This window comes from Carlito syrichta, unplaced genomic scaffold (genome assembly GCF_000164805.1).
Source record: "Carlito syrichta isolate Samal-C Ts95f unplaced genomic scaffold, Tarsius_syrichta-2.0.1 Scaffold314069, whole genome shotgun sequence".
Taxonomy (NCBI): Eukaryota; Metazoa; Chordata; class Mammalia; order Primates; family Tarsiidae; genus Carlito; species Carlito syrichta.
In genome coordinates, this window is record NW_007258165.1 from 135365 (window position 1) to 145635 (window position 10271).

Sequence of the window (10271 nt, forward strand, 5' to 3'; positions counted from 1 at the left end):
TAACACATGACTCGTTATAAAGTTTTAAGTACTGCTCAAAGAACCTTTTTCAGTTTATGATCTTTAAAAGTTTGCACATTAAAACAAAAGAATGCAAGCACAACAGAAATAAACAGAGGGTATGCCCAGTGTGATAAGAGACAAAGTCCTTGTGTTTTATTGCAAACTGTGGGACCCTAAGAACACTTGAAAAGGACTCAAGCATTTAACAGCACAGTAGTATATTCATGTATTTTTCTAGTGTAAAGTATTCTCCATTGCATGCCCTTTCAGTGTTGTGCCAACACACATTGTAGAGAATAACATTCATTGTGAGAATTAAGGAAAGTCATTATGTTATAGGTTAAGTGAAATGGCAATGGCAGGATATGATACTAAAAATCTCCTTGCACAAATAGGAGAATGAGGAAAAGCATTTTATTTCTTCCTCATAAAAGACTTCTAGTTAAAAGAGACTTCCAAGATGGACTAAATAAATGCCATCCTATGTACCCAATCCTGACTTGTACCCCACATCTTTAAAGTAAAATAAAACAAAATACCATCCACTGAGGTATTAGAACAAAGTAATAAAAGTTTCACTCATATTTATTTTTGTCTCATGCCTTTAAGTCCTATGTTTTGTAATTCATATAAATGTTAGTATAGTGATACATGGTTATATTCATGAATAATAGAGGGTGCAACAATATCATTAATGCCTTCATCAAGTCTTATCTAAATTAGTCTTCTAATTGGTCCCTCCACCTCTATTGTTACACAGATCCCTCCCTCCACTACTTTTTTTTATATTGTCAGTAGAGACATCCTTCTAAAATGTGCATCTGATATTGTTATTCGCTTGCTTAAAATATGTTAAAAGGCTCCATGTTGCCTAAAGGAAAAAAATTCCACAAGAAAGGTCAAGATCCAGTCAGTGCCTAATTCTATAGGTTTATTTCTCGTCATATCTCCTTGATACACTTCACTCAAACTGTACCGAATTACTTCAATCCATGTTAAACTTCTTCACCTATAACAGTATTTTAAGGTAGAAGATTGAACTGAGTCACCACAATACAATAGATATAGAATTCCAAAGTGAGATGCCAGAATAAAAAGATTTTCAATGGGGAAAAAAAATAGGACCAGGTAGAGATTAATTTTAGCTTAGATTTCCTGGAAACAGACTATGAGATGAGAGGTTATGTCCAGGTGGTTTATTGGGAGTGTTCTAGAAAAATATACTTGTAAGAAAGTAAGGATTGAGAAGAGAGAGAATCTAATCCCCACTGCTTTGCAAGTGGGACCTTAGAGAATACTCTATAAATGACTGGAACTTGGACGTCCAGCTTTTCAGAGTTATTTCAAGTTGAACATGGGGTGTTGGGTCGTTGAATCCTCACATTAGGGTGATTGTCAATTTGGGTGAGAATGCAATGCTCTTTGAGAGATCCAGCTGTAAGCCATCACCAGAAGATATCACCAGCACTGGCCTTAAAGAGGGGATCTCTGTGGATCATCATATTACCTACTATAAAGTTCTAGAGGCCAAACAAGGATATTAAAACTTTAAGTTGCATTTCTTCTGTGCCCGCACGTAGATGTAGTTTCTTCAGCGAGTGCGCGCCTTCTTCATCCCCTCCCGCAGGGTCCACGGCCACCATGGCGTATTAGAGGCAGCAGTGCCTGCGGCAGCATTGGCTTTTGCATCAGCGGCAGCAGTACCAGGCACTGCAGCGGCACCCCCCACCCACCCCCCAGCCCCCACCCCACCCCCAGCGGCTTAAGCCGTGGAGCTTCTCAAGGCATCCAGCTGCAGCGTTGCTGTAACCGACAAAGACATCTTCGAATTAAACGCATTCCTTGATTCCATCAAAGCCCCACAACATGACCGAGATGAGCTTCCTGAGCAGCGAGGTGTTGGCAGGAGACTTCATGTCGCCCTTGAACCAGTCGGGCTTGGAGACTGAAGAAATCCTAGGTCTCTTAGATGATTACTTGGAGATGGCCATGCGCTTACAACCTCATGGGTTCTCCAGCCACAAGGCTAAGGCGGGCTCCTCCGAATGACTGGCTGTGGATGGGTTGGTCAGTGCCTCCAACGACGACAAGGAGGATGCCTGCTCCGGGACAGATTGGATGTTGGAGAAAATGGATCTGAAGGAGTTTGACTTTGATTCCTGTTGGGTATAGATGACCTGGAACCCATGCCAGATGAGCTTTTGACCACGTTCGATGATACCTGTGACCTCTTTGCCCCCCTAGTCCAGTAGACTATTAAGGAGTCCCCTCAGACAGTGAACCCAATTGGCCATCTCCCAGAAAGTTTAACAAAAACAGACTAGGTTGCCCCCTTCACCTTCCTGCAGCCTCTTCCCCTCTCCTCTGGGGTCCTGTCCTCCACTCCAGATCATTCCTTTAGTTTAGACCTGGACAGTGAACTGGATATCTCTGAAGAAGATAGGAAGCCAGATTCGAATGCTTATATCACTCTGATCCCTCTGTGTGTAAGGGAAGAAGACGCTCCCTCAATGACAGTGGCATCTGTATGAACCCTGAGTCCTACCTGGGCTCTCCCCAGCATAGCCCCTCTGTCCCCAGTGGCTCTCCAAACAGAAGCCTGCCATCTCCAGGTGCCCTCTGTGGCTCTGCCTGTCCCAAACCATATGACCCTCCTGGAGAAAAGGTAGTAGCAGCAAAAGTAAAACATGAGAAGCTGGATAAGAAGCTGAAAAAAAAAATGGAGCAGAACAAGACAGCAGCCTCTAGGTACTGCCAGAAGAAGAGGGTAGAGCAGGAGGCCCTCACTGCAAAAGAAGAATGAGGCTCTGAAAAAGAGGGCAGATTCCTAGGACAAGGAGATCCAATACCTGAAAGATTTGATAGAAGAGGTCCTCAAGGCAAGGGGGTAGAAAAGGGCCCCCTAGTTATGGTAGTCAGGAGTGTTGTGTGCTTGTACATAGGAGTCTTGCATTGAAGCTTTGTGTTGTAATAAATTATTTTGTAGTGAAAGTAAAAACTACATATACATAAAGGCAGGATTTGTGAATGCTTTATGTTAGTTAAGAGAGAATTTCTTCTGTGCTCTGAAGGATAAAAGTGTGTGTGTGGAGGGCTATTCTTTTCAATTTATACTTAAGAAAAAAAGCTTCAACGAGCCTAATTTTTTCTTTCTTTCTTTTTTTTTTGAGTTGGAGTCTCACTCTGTAACCCAGACTGGAGTGCAGTGGCCGCTCCCGGCCATTGCAGCCTCGACCTGCTGGGCTCCGGCGATGCTTCCGCCTCAGTCTTCCAAGTAACTGGAACTACAGGCGCGTGCTACCCCGCCCAGCTAATTTTTTGATTTATGGTAGAGATGAGGTCTCGCCAAATTGCCCAGGCGGGTCTCAAACCCGTGGGCTCAGGCGATTCACTCACCTCAGCCTCCCAAAGCACGGGATTACAGGCTGAGCCACCGAGCCCGGCTTGAGCCTAATTTTTTCAAACTGTGGTAGATCTCTTAATGTTTGAAAAACACAGTAGATTGTGGCCTGACTCCACCCACAAAAATATAAAAACAGTAAGTCAACTTCGGGGGCTGGTGAAAACAAGTTTCTACTGTATATGGGAAGACATACACTCCCCTCCAGTGGTTATTCAAGGGCCCAAGAGCTAAATAAGTTTTTAAAGGTAAGTACTCAAATGATTATAATGCCAGAAATACTATGAACAGTGCCATAAGAAAGATTTAACACTATTGCTTCCGAATTGTAAAGAAGAAAAAAATGGCTTCTAGTTTGAAAACTTAGAGAAAAGTTTTGTATATTAATTAGCATTTTGTATGGTATCGAAGAACTGTTATGGAGAGAAAGTCCAAAAAGGAAGGCTTAAGGTGAAGCAAATGGCCTGAGGCAATACATCAGAGTAGAAAGTACTGTGAGCCGGGCTCGGTGGCTCAGCCTGTAATCCCGCGCCTTTGGGAGGCTGAGGTGAGTGGATTGCCTGAGCCCGCAGGTCTGAGACCCGCCTGGGCAGTGAGACCTCACCTCTACAATAAATCAAAAAATCACCTGGTAGTGGTAGCGCATGCCTGTAATTCCAGCTACTTGGAAGGCTGAGGCGGAAGGATTGCCGGAGCCCAGCAGGTCGAGGCTGCAGTGGCTGGGAGCGGCCACTGCACTCCAGTCTGGGCGACAGAGTGAGACTCCAACTCAAAAAAAAAAGAAGAAAGTACGGTGAAAGAAGAGCATGTTAAATGACACAAAATACAATGAAATACCACTGTGGACTTGTATGTGTTTGCTAGGGCTACCATAACAAAATACCACAGACTAGGTTGCTTGCTTGAACAACAGAAATTTATTTACTAGTAGTTCTAGAGACTGGAGTCCAAGATGTCATCAGGAAAAGAAGCTTAAATTAGCCTGATTTAAAAAACCTGTAGAGAGTCCCTTGATGTTTGAAAAGCACAAGTCCCTGGGACCTCTCTCCATGGTTTATAAATGGTCACCTTCTCTGTGACCTCATATGGTCTTTTTTCTGTGTGCATGCACCCCTGATATCTACTTTTTTGTCCGAAATTCCTCTTCTCATGAGGAGACCAGTTAGATTGGATTAGGGCCTACCCTAAAAATCTCATTTTGAACGTAATCATTCCTTTAAAAGCACTATTTCCAAATGCAGTCACATTCTGAACTACTGGGGTTTAGAGCTTCAACATATGAATTTTGCAGGAACACAATTCAGCCCATAACAGGGCCTTCAAATGAATAACCTACTTATAAACTGTTACATGTTTGTAAATCTGAGATAGAGTTATGTAATAGAAGAAATTAAAATTTTGGCATTAGGCAACCTTGTGATGAAGACTATTTCAGCTACTCACTAATAGATTTATACTGTAGCTTTGAACAACTTATGTAATTTATTTGACCTTATGTTTCCTCAATGAAAAAATGAGTACAGAAATTTCTACTTTGTCAGGTGGTTGTGAAGATTAAATAAGAGAATGCATCTAATTAATTTAGCACAGAAACTGACAGAGTAATTTAGGGATAAATATTATTTTTCCATGTCTTATCTCTTAATCTTTGCTCAAATTGCACATTCTTAGTGAGGTCTTAATTGACCATTCTTTTAAAAATCATAACTCCCTACTCCCCATGCCAACATATCTTCAGACACCCCCTATTTATTGTTCTCTATGGTACCCACCATCTAGCATACAATATGTTTATTTACTTATCTACTTTTTATTTGTTTGGTTTTTATCTGACTACTTTCTACTAGAATGTCAGCTTTTTGAGAATAGAAATATATTATTTCTCATTCTATACTGTATCCCGAGTGTCTAGAACAAGGTATAGCACATAAATGGCACTCAGAAAATATTTGTTGAGTTAAGAAATTAATATGGAATACTGTTTAGAGAAACACAATTAACTTTCATTATTACAAGTCCATTTTATATTGTACCAAATTAATATTTAACCAAGACTTAGACTTATAACTGATATACAACAAAAGGCTTAAAAACGTATGGTTGATAGACCATTAATATGTGAATTGGCTTTATGTTTCAGATTTGGCAAGAAGAGCATACCTAGAGAACCAGCAACAAAGCTGATTGAAGAGCTCAGACATTTATCTTCTATTTACATTGGCATGGAATGTGTTATTGAGTGAAGTAGACTAAAGAGACAATTCAAGGAAGTTGAAAATCCACACTGTACTAGACTCTCTTTGACTGTAGGAAACATTATTAAAAACCAAACATGACAACATCTTATAACATTAGAGGCAGATGATATTTATATGGCAACCATTTGTGTTCTAGACACTTTTATATATAGGTGAACTCAAGTAACCCTCACAACAATTCAATGACAAAGGTATTACTATAATCCTCTCTTTCTAGGTGAAATCACTTAAGGCTCAGAGAGAAGAAGGAACACTAGGAAGCCACCCATTTGGGAAATACCATTCATTATATGAACCTGGGTGTTTGGACAAAGAGGCATTGCTTTCTCCACTTTCCCACACTGACATTTTGTAATTAACATTTCTTCCTGAGGATGTTGATAGCACCCAGAATTATGAATTAGAGTCAATTCAGACCGTTTTTGTTTAATAAGATATTCCATATAGCCTAGTACCAAATCTTAGCATATGTCTAGATTCCGAAAGAAGTTATCTTCTCAATAAATTCTTCTAAAAAGGAAAGCATAAATTAATACATCTGGGAGTACTACATATACTCCTCTTTTGTGAATGCTTAAGGTACCTGAAGGAAAGAAACTCATTTTAAGTAGTTCTTATTGGTGAACTTTAAGGTTTCCAAAGGACCTTTAAGAGTTTATCATCACATGGAAATCCGCTTTCAAGCCTCATCATGAAAGAAATGTGCCTTTCTTTTTCAAATTTAAGTAGCAAAGTTGGGAGTAATTCAGAAGCCTATGACTCAGAAGCCTCATAGTCAACTGTTTGTCTTTTGTTTGTTGTTGTTGTTGTTGTTTGTATCACTGTTCCAGAAAAAAACTTAAGTTCAATGCCAGACTTCACGCGGAATTGAAATTTCACAAAGTTTCAAAACAAATATTGTTTTGAATATTCATTTCAGATGGGAACTGAGATCTCTTCTATAATACCATTCACTGTGCTGGCCACTGACAGATACAAAAAGTTATAAGATACAAGTCTGCCCTCAAGGTGGAAGTCAGTCTAGAAGACAAAAGCACCAGCTAAAGAGGTAGACAGCACTCTATGTCCCAGATTCATCATTTATTGACTACTTCTGAGACTCAAATTATGTTAAACTGAACATAATACATATAATTTATAATATTGTTTTAGGTATTGCATAAGTTAATACAAGTAAAGATTCCAGCAAGTCTAATACATAGTTTGTGTGTGAAACTTAAAAACACATTTTTATTCTTGTAATAATTAATAATAGAAGCCGAGGCAGTGCAAACAATATGAATGATATCTACTGAAAAATGAGGGAGTATAGCTTTGAACGCTTTTGCTATTTCCCCCCCAGGGGCACGCAAGATGAACATTGTTACAGCAGAAATACTACTCATCTAATAAAAATAATTTCTAGATTAGTAATATCCAAAGTACCTACACATTAATACTCATAAAAATCCTGGGAGAGAACAAGTTTTGCCATCTCTGTTAAACCTAGCTAGTTTGTGATCAGGACCTTCTGACACCATGCACCATGCACATTGCTCTTGATACAACATGAAAGACTGACAATTGCTAATGAGTACTCTTCCAGTCTACTACCACTCTAAAATGTTAAATAAACATGCCAGCTAAGCAGGCCAAAGAAAGAGAACACTTCATTTTATATCTCATCTGCTTCTCTGTCTGACTTAATATTCATCTCTATATTAGGTTAAATGCAATAGCATTGCTTTTACTTTAGTCAAAACTGGCCAAATACCAATGATTTCATATGGTTCAATGTACTTACATATATGCAGTAGAGGATATTGTTTAAGAGGGTGGGTTTTGGTTTTGGACAGGTGCAGACCTGTAGTCCAGCCTTTTCACATGTAATGTGAGCAATGGCAAAATCATTTTCTACCATGAGCCTCAGAAGCCTCATTGCCTTCATGAAAACATTAAATAGCTATAAGACTTTTTTCTGCCCTTAACAATAGTAAAAACATGAACCAACCTAGATGCTTATCGAAAGTGGACTGGATAAAGAAAATGTGGTACATATATGAGTATACTATGGAATACTATGCAGCCATAAAGAAGAACAAAATCGTGTCTTTTGCAGCAACATGGATGCAGCTGGAGACCAACATTCTAAGTGAACTATCACAGAAACAAAAACTGAATACTGCATATCCTGACTCATAAGTGGGCCCTAAACCTTGAGCACACAAACACAAAGGTGAGAACAATAGATGTTGGGTATGGCTAAAGGAAGAGAGAGGGAGAGGAGATAAGGGGCACACAACAATCCATTGGGTACCAAGTCCATTACTAGGGAGAGAGGATTTACTAGAAGCCCAAACCTTACCTTCATGCAATTTACTTATGTAGCAAATCCTCACATGTACCCCACAGCTCTAAAATCAACAAATTAATTAATTTTAAAAAGACCAGAAAGAGTAATCCCCAACCTCTAGTTCAATGCTCTACTGCCTAATGATATGCTCCTCCGATCCCAAGCATAAAATAAAAATATATCGCTTCCTTTTAAAAAATAATAATACTTGCTCTTCGGGGCTGTGTCTAGCATACACTAAACCCTTGGTATTGTCATTATGAGTAGCAGTAAGGATGCTCGCTCATCTACAATGGAGAATAAATTATCAATACTCTAGTCCTCGGTAGCTCCTTAAATAGGCATCTGGGTGAAATATAGCAAATATTTGCAACTTCTAGAAGAATCTAGTACAGTATTACTTCTGCTCTCTTTTGGCTTCCCATTTGCATGGAATATTTTTTTCCGTTCCTTCCCCTTCAGTCTATGTGTATCCCTACAGGAGAAATGAGTCTTGCAGACTGCATATAGTTGGGTCTTTAAAAAAAAATCTATTCAGTCAGTCTATGACTTTTGAGTGGAGAACTTAATCCATCTACATTCAAAGTAATTATTGATAGGTGAGGACATACTCATGCCATTTTGTTAATTGTTTTATGGTTGTTTTGTAGGGTTTTTCCCCTTTATTTGTCTCTTACTGTCTTCCTTTATAGTTAAGTGATTTTCTCTAATAGTATGATTCCTTGCTTTTTAGCTATAGTACATCTGTTATGTATTTCCTTTGTGGTTACCATAAGACTTACAAGAAACACAGTTATTTAACTATGTGAGGTAATGCATATGTTAATTAGTTCAATTTAGTCATTCCACATGTATATATTTCAAAACATCATGTTGTATATAAATACATACATTGCCAATTTAAAAAATAAAATAAAACATTTAAAAATTTTGGGGATCCAGCAAAAGCAGTGCTTTAGGGTAAATTGAGAGCATTAAATGCATATATTAGAAAAGAAGAAAGATATAAAACCAATAATTTAAATTTCCACTTTAGTAAACTGTAAAGAGGGAGTAAATTAAATCCACAAAATCAGAAAAAAGTAAATAACAAACATTAGAGCAAAAATTCACAAATTTTATAACTGAGATGAAATGGATCAGTTATATAAGACATAAACTGTCAAATCTCACACAAGGAGAAACAAATAATCTGAAAAGGCCTATGTCTATTAAATAAATTGTGTCCAAAAAGGAAAGCAGCAGGCCTAGATGGTTTTACTGATAAGTTCTATCACACATTTACGGAAGAAATAATAGCAACTCTCTCTGTAGTCTGTTCCAAAAAATAGAAGCATAAAGAACACTATCCCACTGACTCTCTAAAATCAGCATTACCTTAATACCAAAAGACAAAATACATGACAAGAAACACATAACTGATAAATTACTTGATTCCAAAATATTTAAAGAACTCTTAAATCTCAGCAATAAGAAAACAATCTAATAAAAACGTGAGCAAAAGATCTGAATAGACAGTTCAATAAAGATATACAGATACATAAGCCACATAATGATCAATCACATGTCACTAGGGAATTGCAAATTAAGACATGGTGTAAGATACCACTACAAACATATAAGAATGGTTAAAATCCAAAACACTCACAATGCCAAATTCTGGCTGGAACTGGAGCAACAGTAATCTAATTATTTGCTTATAGTAATGCAAAATAACAGTTACTTTGAAGGACAGTTTGGTAGTTTCTTAAAAAGCTAAACATAATCTTACCATGTGATCCAGCAATTACACTCCTAGGAATCTACAAGCATCACTCATTTCATTGCACTTTGCTTTATTGTGCTTCACAGATATTGTGCTTTTACAAATTGAAGATTTCTGGCAACTTTGTGTTGAATAAGTCTAGCGTTGCCCTGTGTTCCAACAGTATGTGCTTACTTTGTGTCTCTGTATCACATTTTTGTAATTCTCATTATATCTCAACTGTCTTCATTGTTATTATATCTGTTATGGTAAACTGTGATCAGTGATCTTTGTTGTTACTATTTTAATTGTTTGGGGGGCACCATGAACTGCATCCATATGAGAGGGCAAACCTAATCAATAAATGTTGTGTCCGTTCTGACTGCTCCACTGACCTGCTGTTCTCCTTTCTCTCTTCAGAGTTTTCTAGTCATTGAGACACAACAATATTGACACTAGGTCAGTTAACAGCCCTAACAAAGCCTCTAAGTGTTCAAGCGAATGTTGCCCATCTCTCAGTTTAAATAGAAAACT

At 38.2% G+C, this 10271-nt stretch overlaps 1 pseudogene; it reads left to right on the top strand.

The window, feature by feature from the left end:
• Positions 1 to 1869: 1869 nt before the first annotated feature.
• On the top strand, positions 1870 to 2909 carry LOC103273506 (annotated as a pseudogene).
• The last annotated feature ends 7362 nt before the right edge of the window (positions 2910 to 10271 follow it).